Raw genomic sequence first — 17862 nt, forward strand, 5'->3', positions numbered from 1 at the left:
CTTCTGACTGGTATATCTGTTTTTGTTCCACAGACTTTGGATGTGAGGGAAATCCCTGGATGATAGCATGTTCTCTGCTTATAAATGATGTAGGACTGCCCCAAAGGCTGTCAGTCAGAGTTTCTTAAATAGTGGTCATATACAGCAGAGTCAGCCTTGCCTTGAATGGTTTCTTCAAACAGCAGTCACTGAGGGAAAACACTGATATCAACATATCAGGAACAACACAGCGTTTGGTCTGAGTTGTGACGAGTGTTGCCCACTGAGGAATGGTTTGGGACGAGCTAACCTAATTAACTTTATAATGGCTTTGCCATGGTTTAATGCCTGCCTGTGCCATCCACTGCTGATTCTACCCGTCCTTCTTTCCCTGTGTATGAATTCTGAATCTCAATATTAAAAAACAGTGAATAGTGGATTTGAGGAAATGGATATAACCCAATATCACCCCGGTGCTCTGCCCTCCGGGATTTAAATAAAACATTTACATACAAACAAACCTGTGGGCATACATGAATGTGAATGTGTTGGAATATTGAAGCTGTCCAGGTATCAGCCATGTCTATTTGTGATCTGAATAAAAGTTATGCAGCCAGTCTCATGCATATTGTTTGTATTTTCCTGTGTAAGAGACACATGGTTGAATCTTGTTTTCTCTCTCAGAATGCCCGTGGGAGATGAGACAGGAAGCAGTTATGCTGGTGGATGTACTGAAGTTTCGGGAGGAAGCCTGAGTCCACAACCTGGGTGTCATCCTAGACTCCATCCTTTCCTTCCAATCCCACATCAAGTCCGTCACCAAATCTGCTTTCTTCCACCTAAGGAACATTGCCAGACTCCGACTGTCACTCTTGGAGTCTGTTGCTGAAACCCTGGTCTGTGCGTTTGTCACCTCCCACCTGGATTACTGCAATGGTGTCCTGTTCGGGGTACCCAACAAAAGCCCTGGACAGGCTCCAGTATGTCCAAAACTCCGCTGCCAGGGTTCTCACTCACACAAAGCCGTGGCAGCACACCACCCCCACCCTCATTCACCTCCACTGGCTTCCGGTCAAGTCCTGCATCTCCTACAAAATCCTCCTCCTCACCATCAAGTCCCTCCATGCCCCCCAGTACTTATCCGTCCTCCTCTGCCCACATGCCCCTCCCCGAAACCTTCGAATTTCAGACTCAGGCCTGCTTGCCACCCCCCGCACCAACCTGCGAACCTTCAGGGACAGCGTTTTTTTTGTTGTGGCAGCCCCCACCCTCTGGAACTCTCTCCCTGCGGCGATCCGCAACATTCCCACCCTGGACGCCTTTATAACGGCCCTCAAATCCCACGTGTTTGCCAAGGCCTTCGCTCCCTAGTTCTGGTGTTGTTTTTGCCTGTCTGTTTGTCTGACTGTTTTTGTTATGTTCTTGTTTCTCTGTAAAGCAACGCTGGGTCCCCTGAAAGGTGCTATATAAATGTAAGTTGGAATAGAGTGACAGGACATTAGTAGTGTCTGGGCATCATCTGCCTTCAGACTTGTTTACATGTAAATGGTGATGAATAATGGATTACTCCTGCTACTGTAGACTACAACCACATCAATTACCCACTTATTTTCACACTGCAATCACTTTGAAATGACTTTCAAAATGACTCAATGAAATGACTCAATAAAAGATTAGTTAATTGGGAATTCAGTATCAGGCTAGTGCAACATACAACCAGATAGAATCTATTGTTTGTGTGGTCTTTCTCCAGTGATGGAACTAGTCAAACAGAAACACTGTATGGTTGCCATGGTAAAGTTCACACAACCTCCTGTGTCAGCTTTGTGTTTTGCCTCACAAATCAGATGCACACCGGGCTTTGTGCATGTTAAATGCTGGCGCTGGGTAATCAGCACACAGAAATGCATAATGAAGAGCAGCTGTGCTGTAGATTGCTTTTTCTGGCAAACCTGAGAATACATTTACAGACTCAGTAGTGCAATGGTTAAACTGTTAAAGATCCTGTATACCCAAAGTCAATAGTTGAAACTGTGAACTGAAACTGAAAAGGATATGTGGCAGATGATGCATGTTTGATGCGTAATTTGAAATCCAGTCCAGCAATCTGTGGGAGGTTTTTGATGGAAAAAAGTTGCTTGGCCTAAATATTTTACTGGATTGGATCGTCTTAGACCTTTGGCAATGTAAAAAAAACTGTTGTTGTCGGAATGTTAATGATCGGTGGTCAATTATGAGGCTTCTCTATGAGTTTTATTAATGTGTCAACGTAGTTTGTTTGTTGGTGGTCTGACAGTGACGTTGATTGTGTCTGCTGTTGTGATTGTATCTTGAGATGGATTGTGATTGTATCTTGAGATGGCTTTGAGATAATGTAACGCACGACTACCTACGTAAACATAGGAAGCGTGTACAGGGCAAGACAATTTGCATGAGTTAGCACTAGGATCCTTAACAGGCTACGCAGCAATATTTGAATGGATCATTCACTTTGGAAGAAAGCACCACATTCATCACAAAAGTACATTTGTGTACCTTAAAGTATATGCTGAGGCACTGCAGATTTGTCCCCAGGGCCCAGGGCCCAGGGCCCAGGTCCCAGTTGTTCAAAAGTGACCTGATCGGCTATCAGATTGGATCAAATCTTGAAAATGGTTGTTCAAAAGAAAAAAATTATTCTGAAATCGGATTAGATCATGTATTCCAGTTATGGGATTATGCTGATCCCAGCTGAAGGGTGGATTCAGGGGGGATTTCAGAAACAAATGAAATAAAATTGGTCAAATAATAAATTTGTATCATGTAGTATACACATTTATTCATATTTGCACTTGATTTGTTTAACCGTTCCAGTGGTAAATTAGATAAAGTATATATTAGACTACCTATTAAGCCTTTCAGTACAGTAAAAAGGATTTTGTCCCCGTAAAATAATCCACCAAACAGCTGTCAATATCAAACAAAAATTATATATTTAATTTTAACTGCCATTTATCACTGTATATATTCATTACATTGACACAATCATCAGGGATGAACCAGTCAAAAGTAGTTTCTAACAATTGCATCCCTTATTGCACATCCCTCATTCTGAGAGAATAGGCTCAGGGGGGTATTCCATCAATGTCGCTAAAGGGCAATCCAGGCTTATTTTGATAAATCACACAAGATTTCTAAAAGAAACCGTTAGATTTTCCTTTAGTGACGTTGATGGAATACCCCCCTGGTTCAGGCCCAGGAGCATCATAAACGTCATCACAGAAAGGGACATTGAGCCGGGTAGAGATGTTGTGTAGGACAATACAGGCAAGTATTATGTTGCACGCTCCCTGTGGGTCCACTCGCAAGTGGTTAAGCCATACAAAGCGCCTCTTCAGAACGCCATTAAACGCTCAATTGCACATCATGTTTTGCAATGAGCAGTGTTGAAGTGTGCCGGCTCAGGTGTGTTTGCTGCAAGAAAAGGGGTCATCAGCCATGGTATGAGTGAATAGGCACTGTCTCCTAATATTATGCCATCCGGGATGGTTGGTTTGAAGCTCTCTGTATAGAGCGCTCTCCCTCAGGATATGCGCAACATGGACAGACCCAGGCCACTTCACAACGCAGTTTGTGATAATGAGGTCAGCGTCGCCCACAAGTTAGATGTTGAAGCTGTGCCTCCCCTTAGGGTTGACATACACTCCCACTCCCTATCATGAGGTGCTTATATATGCAAATGAGTACATTCGATAAATCCAACAGTATTCCTTCTCCTATCCCAAAACGGCGGTGGCGATGGACAATACCTGTCATGTCAGTGCCTCTCGGTAAGTCCTCTGGGGAAGGCTGAATAAGATGGCTGTGTAATTGGTATTTTCAAACACACACCCAACACTCCACCTGCAGGCCAGAACGTGCATTGTTCCCCACAACCATAATCCAAATGTTATCAGAATGAATGAATGAATGAATGAATGAATGAATGAATGGTCTTTATTGTCATTGCTACAGTACAGGTACCAAACAACGACATTTAGGAGGGGTGGCTCCCCTGGTGTTAGGAAAGAAAAAAAAAAAGGAGCTGGTTTACATAAATAAAGGCTATGTACACTATCCACTATACTATACTGTACAGATAGACGACTAGGGTTGTCATATTGCACAATAGTGTTATTGCACATTTATTTAAAGTGTCGCAGTTTGCAGGCTTGAAATGTACATATTTGTGCCTCAGCACTACACCTGATTTTTTCAGTCCAGCAGCTGCCATCAATCCGTCCAGACTGTCCAGGGCCCAGAACCTAGGTCTTTGCTGTGTTCAGGGCCTGGACGGCCCTGTGGTAGAAGCTGTTCTTCAGTCTGTTTGTCCTTGCGGCCAAGGTCCTGAACCGCCTTTTCGAGGGCAGCCTGGTAAAGTGTTCATACCCAGGGTGGGTCGGGTCCCTGGAGATCTTGGAGGCCTTCCTGAGACAGCGTGTGTTGTACAGCTCTTCCAGAGAGGGGAGGGGGGCGCCGGTGATCTTCTGTGCTGTTCTCACGACTCTCTGTAGCGCATTTCTCTCCGCGGTTGTGCAGCTGGAGAACCAGTTGCAGATGCCGTAGGTGAGGATGCTCTCCACTGCGCCGCGGTAGAAGGTCACCAGTATCTCCTGCTTGCTGTGTTCCTTCCTGAGGACTCTCAGGGTGTATAGCCGCTGTTGTGCCTTCTTGATGGTGGCTTTTGTGTTGTCCTTCCAGGTCAGGTCATCCCGCATCCCGAAACACCTCTAAACTAATTCATTAGCCATAATGGGACATAAAAGGGGAACACACACAGACATAATACCAGAAACAGCTGCAAGGCTGTTGAACACAGATCAATGTAAGCATTTTCGCTGCCAGGACTGTTTCAGTAAATCGCAATCCCCATTGCCTGAAGTTGAGTATTGGTTAAAGCTGCAGAGACTTATCCAGGTTTAGGTGGATAGTCGTTCTGGGGATTATCATTTCTGCTTACAAAACCCAACCACGCACACCCACACACACACCCACCCCCCCCCCCCCCCCCCACACACACACACACACACACATACACACACACACACACACACACACACACACACACACACACACATACACACACACAAGCCTAGAAAGAGAAAGAGAAAGAGAGAGAGAGAGAGTGTATGTGTAAGAGAGAGAGAGAGAGAGATTGCTAATTAAGTCAATAAATCAAGATTTACACTATCCGCTTGTTAAGTCTGACGTCAAAAGTGACGTTTAGCCATTTCCGAGTCCAAACCAGAAATTCCCTCCACCAGAGTACCTGTGAACTACAGCGGTAGAATGACAGTTTAATCGTTTTTTAGACTCAGATCTATTCATACAACAAGGGACACAGCACTTTCCCGCTTTCTCCATATTGTCAGGGTATTTGAGCCTCGGAAAAGCGCTATATAAATATAATTTATTATTATTATTATTTCGGCATTTCGAAGACAGCGCCTCAGCCAACGTTGGACCCGGAAACACGTCACGACTTAACAAGCGGATAGGTGCATCTGTGTACAGTAAGACCAGGATACTTAGGGGACCATAACGTTGCAATGTCAGGTGCTGAGAGAGAATCTTGACCTAGAAGATTGTTCTTCACTGTCAAGACACTACTCCAACCCCCGGACAACAACACAACTTCCTCCCCTGATCTCTGCAACTCCTTTCTCCACGCCTTCAACAGCAAGATCGCCCACATCAACAGCTCACTGACTGCCTCCATCTCCAACTCCAACTCCACCACCCCCGCCCCCCCCTGCTGTCATCTTCCCCCCTCCTGATTACCCTCCCCCTACTCCTCTCACTACTTTCTCCCCTGTTGACTCCTCCCTCATCACTACTATCATCACCGCCTCCAAAACAACCACCTGCTCCCTCGACCCCCTCCCTACCACCCTGACCAAGGCCTGCCTCCCTGCCCTCATCCCCCACCTCACTGCCCTCTTCAATCAGTCACTATCCCAAGGCCACGTTCCCTCAAGCTACAAACTCGTCACCCCCATTCTCAAAAAGCCCACTCTTGACCCAGCCAACCTCTCTAACTACCGCCCCATCTCCAACCTACCATTCTTTTCCAAAACCCTAGAGCGCGCTGTCGCTGCCCAGCTTCACTCCCACCTCCAATCCAACAAACTGTATGAACCCCTTCAATCTGGTTTTCGCCCACATCACAGCACTGAAACAGCCCTGGTCAAAGTCATCAACGATTTCCTCACCTCCGCAGACTCAGGTGCCCTCAACATCCTAGTTCTACTAGACCTGAGCGCAGCCTTCGACACAGTGTCCCATTCCATCCTCCTTCAAAGGCTGCGCCAACTGGGTGTTGAGGGCACCGCCCTGGACTGGCTCACCTCCTACCTCACCAACAGACAACAGTTCATCTCCCTCTCCGGTCACACCTCCTCCTCCTCCTCTGTCACACAGGGGGTCCCACAAGGCTCAGTCTTCGGCCCCCTGCTCTTCCTCTGCTACACACTCCCCCTCGGTCACATCATCCGCCAATTCAACCTGGACTTCCACTGCTACGCCGATGACACCCAGATTTACATCACCACAAACTCCAACCAGAACCCACCCCTCAGTCACATCGAAAACTGCATTTCGGCAATAAAAACCTGTCTCACACACAACTTCCTCAAACTCAACAGTGAAAAGACCGAAGTCATCCTCATCGGCACCAAATCCATCCTCAATAAAACCGGACCCATCACACTCACCATTGACGACACTATCATCACCCCCTCCCCCCTGGCTCGCAACCTCGGCTTCATTCTGGACCCCACCCTCTCATTCGATCCCCACGCAGTTCTATTGTCAAGACATCCTACTTCCACCTCCGAAACATTGCAAAAATTAGACACTGCCTCTCCCAGCCTGCTGCTGAATCCCTCATCCACGCCTTCATCTCCTCCCGCCTTGACTATTGCAACTGCCTACTCACCGGCATCACCTCCCGCTCCCTCCATAGACTCCAGATGGTCCAAAACTCTGCTGCACGCCTCCTCTCAAACACCCGCTCCTGTGACCACATCACTCCTGTCCTCCACTCTCTCCACTGGCTCCCCATCAAAGAACGTATCCAATTCAAAGTCCTCATCCTCACATACAAAGCCCTCCATAGCCTGGCCCCCCCTTACCTGACTGACCTCCTTCTCCCCCACCGCCCTACCCGTACCCTCCGATCCTCATCCATTGTTCCCCTCACTGTCCCACCCTCCCCCCTGGACACGCATACAACCTCCCCTACCCCTACCCATCTCCCCTACCCCTGCCACCCCCCTGATATGCATACAGCCTCCCCTACCCCTAACCATCTCCCCCCCCTACCACCCCCCCCCCCCCCCTCCCCGTTCGCTGACTCTGTGTTCCATGTGTCTGTTGCTTGTTGTTTCTGTGTTTTCCGTATCTCCTATATTGTCAGCGTCTTTGAGCCTCGGAAAAGCGCTATATAAATGTAATGAATTATTATTATTATTATTATTAGAAAGGAGGAGGCCCACTGACTGACCACACATACCGTACCTGTAGGTTATAGAAAACAAACCCAGTGTTTTGTTAAGATTGATTTAACCATAGCGATGAATCAATAGCTCCTTATCGTACTATGCAGTATCAAAACATAGTTCACACTATTTGTATTCTAGAGAAATAAGTGTACTTATTCTAAAGCAGCTGTTCGGTTCTTCACAATGCCAGTCTAATTACCCTGGGGCTTAAGGCCAATGCACACGGCGTGCGATGCGATATTGTCGCACGACAACATTCGATTCTCCATTCACATTCATTAATTCATTGGTGTGAATTGAGAATCGAATGTTATCGTGCGACAAAATGGCACGCCGTGTGCATTGGCCTTAAGGCTTGCTGATATGTTTGTTTTTTAACAGAGGGGATTTGGACAATTAACACTAATAACATGTTTTTTTTAATAGGATATACTTCAACAGACATAACAAATTATATTATTTGTTCATAATTATAATATCATATATAATGATATTATATTATAACCTGCATTACAGAGGGGATTGAAATTCCGCTATTTTTTTATTTTTTTCAATTGTGACATACATTCTTTGCCTTATATGGTCATCATGCTGATGGAATGAGTGGTTGCTAAATAGACAAGCTGCATCTTTTACGTTTTTGAAAACAAACTTCAATGATGTCATAATCAAAATCTATGATTCTTTTTCTGGATTTCCCAGGAAACAGAACCAAACAGAACACTCCAACTGTGTTCTTTTCAGGAAAGACAGAAAGGTTACATTCAAACCACAAACCTTGCTGGTGAAATGCAGTCGTGCAATACTATGAATTCCAACGCCTTCCAGTTCTACAAGTCTCAGACTGCTCTTTCAGGCCTCTACTCCACTGTTGCCAGTGGCGAGGAGCCCCAAAGTGACTCTGACTCTGACGACTTGTCAGGTAAAGGCTAAACTTTATTTTCTCCCTTATCCGCTAATCTTTGTTATTTGGTTTTGTTTGTGTAAGCAAATTATTCATAAGTTTTGAGCATCTACATGCCTGTCCTGTTTGGTCTGCAGCTTGGGGCTTCTCTCCTGCTGGGCCAAGAGGGAGCCCAGTGCTAGCAGCCAGAGAGACCATTTGCTTTTGGAGATCACCCTTCTTCTATCCCGGCTCTCTGGACTTTCTCTCTCAGATCGACCTAGAGCGGAACCTCTGCCTGGCCCCAGCAACCCTCAGCCTGGCCCCAGCAGTGCTCGGCCCAACCAACACAAGAGAGGCAGGGACTGGGTAGACAGACCAGTGGTCCAACCAAACCGCAAGAGAGCCAGGCCTGGCCCCAGCAACCCTCTGCCTGGCCCTAGCAACCCTCTGCCTGGCCCCAGCAACCCTCTGCCTGGCCCTAGCAACCCTCTGCCTGGCCCCAGCAACCCTCTTCCCAACCACAACAAGAGAGGCAGGGACCGGGGAGACGGACCAGTGGTCCACCCAAACTGCAAGCTACTCAGGATATGAGACCATGTCTCAAGAACTCAATTAGGACATGAGGACTTAAACATCCCATTTATCTTTCAATGTATCATTCAATTTAATTTAAGAATTAATTTGTTATATTTTAATTGCAATATTATTGACTTTGTGTTGGCTCTTTTAGAAACATAAGTAAGTATTTGTTGTAGTATTTTAAAGTAGTGTTATAAATGTAATGTTTGAATTCTAAATAAACATTTTAAATGATCACTGACTTTGATTGATTGATTGATTGATTGATTGTACTTTATTGTCCCCGAGGGGAAATTTGTCTTGGGCATGGTACTTTCATGCTTCAAGTGCAACAGTGACGATACATACAACATACAGTAGACAAAGTAAACAACAGGACAGCAACAAACATTGAGTGACATTGGCAGCAGTTTCCACCTGGACATGGCATCATTTGGTATAAATATATATTGCACATAACCCTTCAAGTGGTGTTTTCGAATATTGCACATGGCCCTTCAAGTGGTGTCTAAGATAAAGTGCAGGTGCTGGTGATCATGTCCTAATCATCGTTTCTGCTTGAGAGAATTGATTAGTTTAATGGAGAATGGGACAAATGATAGTTTTAAGAGCTTATAGTTACATCTTGGCATGCGAAGCCTTCTACCTAGGGGGAGAACTTCGTATTCTGTGGAGAGCGGATGTTGGGGGTCTGCGATTATCTTGTTAGCCTTGTCCAGGACAGCTTTTTCATATAGTTTATTTAGGATCACATAGTCTCTTTCACCTACAATTTTCATAGCTGTTTTGTGAATGCTGACTAGTCTGTTTTTTTGTTGTACAGTTAAGTTGCCAAACCACACAATTATTCCATATCTGATTACACTTTCAACAATGGACTGATAGAACATTCTCATGATCTGCTTTCTCACCCCATAAAGTCTGAGTCGCCTCAGGTGATAAAGCCTCTGCTGTAGTTTGTTACATAAGCTGTCTAAGTGTGTATTCCAGCAGAGATGGTTGTCTAACTGAATACCTAAGTACTTATAAGAGGGCACCTGGATGATTGTTTGGTCTTTAACGACCACAGGCTCATGGTCAGTTACCTGCCTTGGGTCTAACACAACCTCCTGAGTTTTGGTGGGGTTTAAGATGAGATGGTTGCTGTCGCACCATTTAGTGAATATATTAATCTCATCATGGAGCACCGAGGGGTCTGTATCTTTATCAAGGAGACTTAGAATTGCAGTGTCGTCAGCATATTTTATAATATGGTTGCTTGGGTGGTTACTTTTACAGTCGTTGGTGTATACTGAGAAAAGATATGGAGACAGAACGCAACCTTGGGGGACACCTGTACTGCAGTGTTTAGTCACTGACAGTGTTCCATTGACTTTCACTTGCTGTTCTCTTTCTAACATGAAGGAATGGATCCATTTGATTAAAGTACTGCTGTTTTTGTTACATAATGTACTGTGTCCATGACTTTTTGTATTATTGAGATTGCAATATCGATAGTCATACAATATATTGTGCAGCCCTAGCCTAATAGCCGCTACTAAACTGTATTTGAAGTTTCTCTGAGGAGATTGTCATTTTAATACCTTACTGTGTGTCTCATTATGCAGAATAACTCTTCAGTCAACATCCTTTAGATAGAAACGGTGCTAATTGACTGCAGTTCAACTAGATAACTATTCAGCTATTTCAGTAGGCACTCAGGTAAAGCAAACACCAATAAACAAGTTTATTAATTCATAAAAATCCATCTATCTATATTGCTGTGGAAAACCTGAATTACACATATTTTCTATAAGTTCGGAATGTCTAATTTGAAGTGCTGTATAGTGTAATATTATTTTGTATTGAGTGAGTGTCACAAGCGTCTTGCAATATGGAATTGCACATCGATAGTGCCGTACTCCACACATGACATCGTGTGATTCGACACCTCGTCGCACTAAAAGTAGGTAAAGAGACATTGCGCGTCTAGTGTTAAGGCTTGCTGATATGTTTGTTTTTTAACAGAGGGGATTTGGACAATTAACACTAATAACATGTTTTTTTTAATAGGATATACTTCAACAGACATAACAAATTATATTATTTGTTCATAATTATAATATCATATATAATTATATTATATTATAACCTGCATTACAGAGGGGATTGAAATTCCGCTATTTATTTATTTTTAAAATTGTGACATACATTCTTTGCCTTATATGGTCTTCATGCTGATGGAATGGGTGGTTGCTAAAACAATATTTCATAGACAAGTTGCATCTTTTAAGTTTTGGAAAACAAACTTCAATGATGAAAGTCATTGAACTGAAACTTCAACTCCAACTGTGTTCTTTTCAGGAAAGACAGAAAAGTTACATTCAAACCACAAACCTTGCTGGTGAAATGCATTCGTGCAATACTATGAATTCCAACGCCTTCCAGTTCTACAAGTCTCAGACTGCTCTTTCAGGCCTCTACTCCACTGTTGCCAGTGGCGAGGAGCCCCAAATTGACTCTGACTCTGACGACTTATCAGGTAAGGGCTAACCTTTATTTTCTCCCTTATCCGCTAATCTTTGTTATTTGGTTTTGTTTGTGTAAGCAAATTATTCATACTCTACATGCCTGTCCTGTTTGGTCTGCAGCTTGGGGCTTCTCTCCTGCTGGGCCAAGAGTAAGGAGCCCTGCTAGCAGCCAGAGAGACCATTTGCTTTTGGAGATCACCCTTCTTCTATCCCGGCTCTCTGAACTTTCTCTCTCAGATCGACCTAGAGCGGACCCTCTGCCTGGCCCCAGCAACCCTCAGCCTGGCCCCAGCAGTGCTCGGCCCAACCAACACAAGAGAGGCAGGCACTACTACCTTGGGTAAGGCACTTAGCCCTCAGTTACTCCAGGGGGAATGTCCCTGTAATTCGTAATTGTAAGTCGCTTTGGATAAAAGCGTCTGCTAAATGGCAAAATTATTATTAATTAGGGACTGGGTAGATGCACCAGTGGTCCAACCAAACCGCAAGAGAGCCAGGCCTGGCCCCAGCAACCCTCTGCCTGGCCCCAGCAACCCTCAGCCTGGCCCTAGCAACCCTCTGCCTGGCCCCAGCAACCCTCTGCCTGGCCCTAGCAACCCTCTGCCTGGCCCCAGCAACCCTCTTCCCAACCACAACAAGAGAGGCTGGGACCGGGGAGACGGACCAGTGGTCCATCCAAACCGCAAGAGAGCCAGGCCTGGCCCCAGCAACCCTCTGCCTGGCCCTAGCAACCCTCTGCCTGGCCCCAGCAACCCTCTGCCTGGCCCTAGCAACCCTCTGCCTGGCCCCAGCAACCCTCTTCCCAACCACAACAAGAGAGGCAGGGACCGGGGAGACGGACCAGTGGTCCATCCAAACCGCAAGAGAGCCAGGCCTGGCCCCAGCAACCCTCTGCCTGGCCCTAGCAACCCTCTGCCTGGCCCCAGCAACCCTCTGCCTGGCCCTAGCAACCCTCTGCCTGGCCCCAGCAACCCTCTTCCCAACCACAACAAGAGAGGCAGGGACCGGGGAGACGGACCAGTGGTCCACCCAAACTGCAAGCTACTCAGGATATGAGACCATGTCTCAAGAACTCAATTAGGACATGAGGACTTAAACATCCCATTTATCTTTCAATGTATCATTCAATTTAATTTAAGAATTAATTTGTTATATTTTAATTGCAATATTATTGACTTTGTGTTGGCTCTTTTAGAAACATAAGTAAGTATTTGTTGTAGTATTTTAAAGTAGTGTTATAAATGTAATGTTTGAATTCTAAATAAACATTTTAAATGATCACTGACTTTGATTGATTGATTGATTGATTGATTGTACTTTATTGTCCCCGAGGGGAAATTTGTCTTGGGCATGGTACTTTCATGCTTCAAGTGCAACAGTGACGATACATACAACATACAGTAGACAAAGTAAACAACAGGACAGCAACAAACATTGAGTGACATTGGCAGCAGTTTCCACCTGGACATGGCATCATTTGGTATAAATATATATTGCACATAACCCTTCAAGTGGTGTTTTCGAATATTGCACATGGCCCTTCAAGTGGTGTCTAAGATAAAGTGCAGGTGCTGGTGATCATGTCCTAATCATCGTTTCTGCTTGAGAGAATTGATTAGTTTAATGGAGAATGGGACAAATGATAGTTTTAAGAGCTTATAGTTACATCTTGGCATGCGAAGCCTTCTACCTAGGGGGAGAACTTCGTATTCTGTGGAGAGCGGATGTTGGGGGTCTGCGATTATCTTGTTAGCCTTGTCCAGGACAGCTTTTTCATATAGTTTATTTAGGATCACATAGTCTCTTTCACCTACAATTTTCATAGCTGTTTTGTGAATGCTGACTAGTCTGTTTTTTTGTTGTACAGTTAAGTTGCCAAACCACACAATTATTCCATATCTGATTACACTTTCAACAATGGACTGATAGAAAATTCTCATGATCTGCTTTCTCACCCCATAAAGTCTGAGTCGCCTCAGGTGATAAAGCCTCTGCTGTAGTTTGTTACATAAGCTGTCTAAGTGTGTATTCCAGCAGAGATGGTTGTCTAACTGAATACCTAAGTACTTATAAGAGGGCACCTGGATGATTGTTTGGTCTTTAACGACCACAGGCTCATGGTCAGTTACCTGCCTTGGGTCTAACACAACCTCCTGAGTTTTGGTGGGGTTTAAGATGAGATGGTTGCTGTCGCACCATTTAGTGAATATATTAATCTCATCATGGAGCACCGAGGGGTCTGTATCTTTATCAAGGAGACTTAGAATTGCAGTGTCGTCAGCATATTTTATAATATGGTTGCTTGGGTGGTTACTTTTACAGTCGTTGGTGTATACTGAGAAAAGATATGGAGACAGAACGCAACCTTGGGGGACACCTGTACTGCAGTGTTTAGTCACTGACAGTGTTCCATTGACTTTCACTTGCTGTTCTCTTTCTAACATGAAGGAATGGATCCATTTGATTAAAGTACTGCTGTTTTTGTTACATAATGTACTGTGTCCATGACTTTTTGTATTATTGAGATTGCAATATCGATAGTCATACAATATATTGTGCAGCCCTAGCCTAATAGCCGCTACTAAACTGTATTTGAAGTTTCTCTGAGGAGATTGTCATTTTAATACCTTACTGTGTGTCTCATTATGCAGAATAACTCTTCAGTCAACATCCTTTAGATAGAAACGGTGCTAATTGACTGCAGTTCAACTAGATAACTATTCAGCTATTTCAGTAGGCACTCAGGTAAAGCAAACACCAATAAACAAGTTTATTAATTCATAAAAATCCATCTATCTATATTGCTGTGGAAAACCTGAATTACACATATTTTCTATAAGTTCGGAATGTCTAATTTGAAGTGCTGTATAGTGTAATATTATTTTGTATTGAGTGAGTGTCACAAGCGTCTTGCAATATGGAATTGCACATCGATAGTGCCGTACTCCACACATGACATCGTGTGATTCGACACCTCGTCGCGCTAAAAGTAGGTAAAGAGACATTGCGCGTCTAGTGTTAAGGCTTGCTGATATGTTTGTTTTTTAACAGAGGGGATTTGGACAATTAACACTAATAACATGTTTTTTTTAATAGGATATACTTCAACAGACATAACAAATTATATTATTTGTTCATAATTATAATATCATATATAATTATATTATATTATAACCTGCATTACAGAGGGGATTGAAATTCCGCTATTTATTTATTTTTAAAATTGTGACATACATTCTTTGCCTTATATGGTCTTCATGCTGATGGAATGGGTGGTTGCTAAAACAATATTTCATAGACAAGTTGCATCTTTTAAGTTTTGGAAAACAAACTTCAATGATGAAAGTCATTGAACTGAAACTTCAACTCCAACTGTGTTCTTTTCAGGAAAGACAGAAAAGTTACATTCAAACCACAAACCTTGCTGGTGAAATGCAGTCGTGCAATACTATGAATTCCAACGCCTTCCAGTTCTACAAGTCTCAGACTGCTCTTTCAGGCCTCTACTCCACTGTTGCCAGTGGCGAGGAGCCCCAAATTGACTCTGACTCTGACGACTTATCAGGTAAGGGCTAACCTTTATTTTCTCCCTTATCCGCTAATCTTTGTTATTTGGTTTTGTTTGTGTAAGCAAATTATTCATACTCTACATGCCTGTCCTGTTTGGTCTGCAGCTTGGGGCTTCTCTCCTGCTGGGCCAAGAGTAAGGAGCCCTGCTAGCAGCCAGAGAGACCATTTGCTTTTGGAGATCACCCTTCTTCTATCCCGGCTCTCTGAACTTTCTCTCTCAGATCGACCTAGAGCGGACCCTCTGCCTGGCCCCAGCAACCCTCAGCCTGGCCCCAGCAGTGCTCGGCCCAACCAACACAAGAGAGGCAGGCACTACTACCTTGGGTAAGGCACTTAGCCCTCAGTTACTCCAGGGGGAATGTCCCTGTAATTCGTAATTGTAAGTCGCTTTGGATAAAAGCGTCTGCTAAATGGCAAAATTATTATTAATTAGGGACTGGGTAGATGCACCAGTGGTCCAACCAAACCGCAAGAGAGCCAGGCCTGGCCCCAGCAACCCTCTGCCTGGCCCCAGCAACCCTCAGCCTGGCCCTAGCAACCCTCTGCCTGGCCCCAGCAACCCTCTGCCTGGCCCTAGCAACCCTCTGCCTGGCCCCAGCAACCCTCTTCCCAACCACAACAAGAGAGGCTGGGACCGGGGAGACGGACCAGTGGTCCATCCAAACCGCAAGAGAGCCAGGCCTGGCCCCAGCAACCCTCTGCCTGGCCCTAGCAACCCTCTGCCTGGCCCCAGCAACCCTCTGCCTGGCCCTAGCAACCCTCTGCCTGGCCCCAGCAACCCTCTTCCCAACCACAACAAGAGAGGCAGGGACCGGGGAGACGGACCAGTGGTCCATCCAAACCGCAAGAGAGCCAGGCCTGGCCCCAGCAACCCTCTGCCTGGCCCTAGCAACCCTCTGCCTGGCCCCAGCAACCCTCTGCCTGGCCCTAGCAACCCTCTGCCTGGCCCCAGCAACCCTCTTCCCAACCACAACAAGAGAGGCAGGGACCGGGGAGACGGACCAGTGGTCCACCCAAACTGCAAGCTACTCAGGATATGAGACCATGTCTCAAGAACTCAATTAGGACATGAGGACTTAAACATCCCATTTATCTTTCAATGTATCATTCAATTTAATTTAAGAATTAATTTGTTATATTTTAATTGCAATATTATTGACTTTGTGTTGGCTCTTTTAGAAACATAAGTAAGTATTTGTTGTAGTATTTTAAAGTAGTGTTATAAATGTAATGTTTGAATTCTAAATAAACATTTTAAATGATCACTGACTTTGATTGATTGATTGATTGATTGTACTTTATTGTCCCCGAGGGGAAATTTGTCTTGGGCATGGTACTTTCATGCTTCAAGTGCAACAGTGACGATACATACAACATACAGTAGACAAAGTAAACAACAGGACAGCAACAAACATTGAGTGACATTGGCAGCAGTTTCCACCTGGACATGGCATCATTTGGTATAAATATATATTGCACATAACCCTTCAAGTGGTGTTTTCGAATATTGCACATGGCCCTTCAAGTGGTGTCTAAGATAAAGTGCAGGTGCTGGTGATCATGTCCTAATCATCGTTTCTGCTTGAGAGAATTGATTAGTTTAATGGAGAATGGGACAAATGATAGTTTTAAGAGCTTATAGTTACATCTTGGCATGCGAAGCCTTCTACCTAGGGGGAGAACTTCGTATTCTGTGGAGAGCGGATGTTGGGGGTCTGCGATTATCTTGTTAGCCTTGTCCAGGACAGCTTTTTCATATAGTTTATTTAGGATCACATAGTCTCTTTCACCTACAATTTTCATAGCTGTTTTGTGAATGCTGACTAGTCTGTTTTTTTGTTGTACAGTTAAGTTGCCAAACCACACAATTATTCCATATCTGATTACACTTTCAACAATGGACTGATAGAACATTCTCATGATCTGCTTTCTCACCCCATAAAGTCTGAGTCGCCTCAGGTGATAAAGCCTCTGCTGTAGTTTGTTACATAAGCTGTCTAAGTGTGTATTCCAGCAGAGATGGTTGTCTAACTGAATACCTAAGTACTTATAAGAGGGCACCTGGATGATTGTTTGGTCTTTAACGACCACAGGCTCATGGTCAGTTACCTGCCTTGGGTCTAACACAACCTCCTGAGTTTTGGTGGGGTTTAAGATGAGATGGTTGCTGTCGCACCATTTAGTGAATATATTAATCTCATCATGGAGCACCGAGGGGTCTGTATCTTTATCAAGGAGACTTAGAATTGCAGTGTCGTCAGCATATTTTATAATATGGTTGCTTGGGTGGTTACTTTTACAGTCGTTGGTGTATACTGAGAAAAGATATGGAGACAGAACGCAACCTTGGGGGACACCTGTACTGCAGTGTTTAGTCACTGACAGTGTTCCATTGACTTTCACTTGCTGTTCTCTTTCTAACATGAAGGAATGGATCCATTTGATTAAAGTACTGCTGTTTTTGTTACATAATGTACTGTGTCCATGACTTTTTGTATTATTGAGATTGCAATATCGATAGTCATACAATATATTGTGCAGCCCTAGCCTAATAGCCGCTACTAAACTGTATTTGAAGTTTCTCTGAGGAGATTGTCATTTTAATACCTTACTGTGTGTCTCATTATGCAGAATAACTCTTCAGTCAACATCCTTTAGATAGAAACGGTGCTAATTGACTGCAGTTCAACTAGATAACTATTCAGCTATTTCAGTAGGCACTCAGGTAAAGCAAACACCAATAAACAAGTTTATTAATTCATAAAAATCCATCTATCTATATTGCTGTGGAAAACCTGAATTACACATATTTTCTATA

The 17862-nt window shown here is 44.2% G+C and overlaps 1 pseudogene across 1 annotated transcript; it reads right to left on the reverse strand.

The window, feature by feature from the left end:
* Window positions 1-3152: 3152 nt before the first annotated feature.
* Window positions 3153-3881, reverse strand: LOC308158170 (putative nuclease HARBI1; annotated as a pseudogene). The gene is made up of 2 exons: window positions 3862-3881; window positions 3153-3734 (listed from the first exon to the last, which is right to left on the reverse strand). The product of its transcript is annotated as a putative nuclease HARBI1 (transcript).
* Window positions 3882-17862: the final 13981 nt, after the last annotated feature.

Source organism: Nansenia antarctica, assembly GCF_963989245.1.
Source record: "Nansenia antarctica genome assembly, chromosome: 5".
Classification (NCBI taxonomy): Eukaryota; Metazoa; Chordata; class Actinopteri; order Argentiniformes; family Microstomatidae; genus Nansenia; species Nansenia antarctica.